Raw genomic sequence first — 2,555 nt, 5'->3', positions numbered from 1 at the left:
ATAGACAGATTACTCTGAACTAATGCCGGTTAACTATCCAAAAATAAAACACCAAATTTAATTTAATTTAATTTAATTTATTGAGATTTTTATACCGCCCTTCTCCCAAAGGGACTCAGGGCGGTTCACAGGGCATAAATATAAACACCAATACAAACATTAAAAAATAATTAAATTAATGCCCAAGTTAAAACCAGAATACTAAAACAAACCAATAAAAAACCCAAGTACCCCCATCAGGCCAGACCCGCTAGTTCAAATAAATGGGTCTTCAACCCGCGACGGAAGGATCGGAGGTCTGATGCCATCCGGAGCTCGACCGGCAGTTGATTCCATAACGCCGGAGCACCCACAGAGAAGGCCCTCCCCCTGGGGGCCACCAGTCGACATTCCTTGACAGGAGGCACCCTGAGGAGGCCCTCTCTGTGGGCGCGCACAGGGCGGAGGGGAGTCGACGCCGGCAGCAGGTGGTCCTCGAGGTATCGCGGACCCATGCCATGTAGGGACTTAAAGATCATAACCAAAACCTTGAACCTTACCCGGAAGACAACTGGCAACCAATGCAGCTCACGGAGCAAAGGTGTAACATGGGAGTACCGGGAAACTCCCAAGACAACTCTCGCGGCCGCATTCTGTACCAGTTGGAGCCTCCGAGTAGTCTTCAAGGGAAGTCCCATGTAGAGAGCGTTACAGTAGTCTAGGCGAGAGGTCACGAGCGCATGAGTGACCGTACACAAGGCCTCCCGATCCAGATAGGGCCGCAACTGGCGCACCAGGCGAACCTGGGCAAAAGCCCCCCTAGTCACGGCCACTATGTGATCCTCCAAAGTGAGTCGTGAATCTAGGAGGACTCCCAAGTTGCGAGCCCTATCCACAGGGGGTAAAAGCTCACCCCCCATAGAAAGAGGTGGAACATCCCAGGTGTCTCGGGAAGCCGGAATGTACAGCCACTCAGTGTTGTCAGGGTTGAGTTGAAGTCTGTTCCTCCCCATCCAGACCCGAACCGCCTCCAGGCAACGGGACATCACAGCGAGGGCATCACTGGGGTGGTTTGGGGTCGAAATAAAAAGTTGGGTATCATCAGCATATTGATGATACCCAACTCCAAAACCACGAATGATCTCACCCAGCGGCTTCATATAGATGTTGAACAGGAGAGGCGAGAGGACCGACCCCTGAGGAACTCCACAAGCGAGAGTCCTAGGGGTCGACCTCTGCCCCCCTGCCAACACCGACTGCGAGCGTCCCAGGAGATAGGAGGAGAACCACTGAAAAACCGTGCCTCCCACTCCCAATCCCCTGAGACGCTGCAGCAGGATACCATGGTCGATGGTATCAAAAGCCGCCGAGAGGTCTAATAGGACTAGGACAGAGGAATACCCCCTATCCCGAGCCCTCCAGAGATCATTCACCAGAGCGACCAATGCCGTCTCCGTGCTGTGCCCGGGCCTGAAACCCGATTGGTAAGGGTCCAGATAATCCGCTTCATCCAGGACCAGAGGGAGCTGATGCGCCACCACACTCTCAACAACCTTCGCAAGAAAGCGAAGGTTGGAGACTGGACGGAAGTTGTTCAATACAGCTGGGTCCAAGGCAGGCTTCTTGAGGAGAGGTCTCACCACCGCCTCCTTCAAGACGGTGGGGAAATAACCCTCACTCAAAGAAGCAGATATAACCGCCTGGAGCCAGCCTCGTGTCCTCTCCCTAGCTGCGTAAACCAGCCAAGAAGGGCACGGGTCCAATAAGCATGTGGTGGAACTCAGCTTCCCCATAATCCTGTCCACTTCATCAGGGGTCACAGAATCGAACTCCTCCCAGATAACATTGACAAGACCGCCCGTGTCCTGATCGTCAGACTCTGCCCAGCTGGAGTCCAAACCGGTCCGAATCCGAGCGATTTTATCCAACAGATGTTGACCAAACTCCTCGGCACGACCCTGCAAGGGATCCTCCCTCACCTCCTGATTAAGAAGGGAGCGAGTCACCCTAAACAAGGCGGCCGGGCGATTGTCTGCGGACGCGATGAGGGTAGAGAAGTAATTACACCTCGCCTCCCTCATCGCAGCGAGATAAGACCTAATATAGGTTCTTAACCGCAATCGGTCGGGTTCAGATCGGCTGGACCTCCAGCAGCTCTCTAGGCCCCGTTTCCGCCGCTTCATCTCCCGGAGCTCCGCGGAGAACCATGGAGCTCGCTGGGATCTGCGCCGGGTCAGGGGCCGCAAGGGTACAACCCGGTCGAGTGCCTCAGTGGCTGCCCTTTCCCAGGCTTCCACTAAGGCATCCGCCGAGCTGTGAGCAATGGAGGCAGGTGGAGACCCCAGCGCCGCTTGGAATCTCTCAGGATCCATTAGGCGTCTGGGGCGGTACCATCTAGTTGGCTCCGTACCTCCACGGCGAGGGGTGGCAAAATGGAAGACCAGCCACAGGAGGTGATGATCGGTCCATGACAGGGGCATAGTAAGTGGAAAGCCCCCACCAAGATCATCCAACCACCGTCCAGATAAGAAAATCAGGTCAAGGGTGTGGCCTCCCTCATGAGTTGGCTCAGAAAT

Source organism: Vipera ursinii (assembly GCF_947247035.1).
Source record: "Vipera ursinii genome assembly, chromosome: 5".
Lineage (NCBI taxonomy): Eukaryota > Metazoa > Chordata > Lepidosauria > Squamata > Viperidae > Vipera > Vipera ursinii.
The sequence above is the reverse complement of the archived record's forward strand: the minus strand, read 5'-3'. Positions refer to the sequence as shown.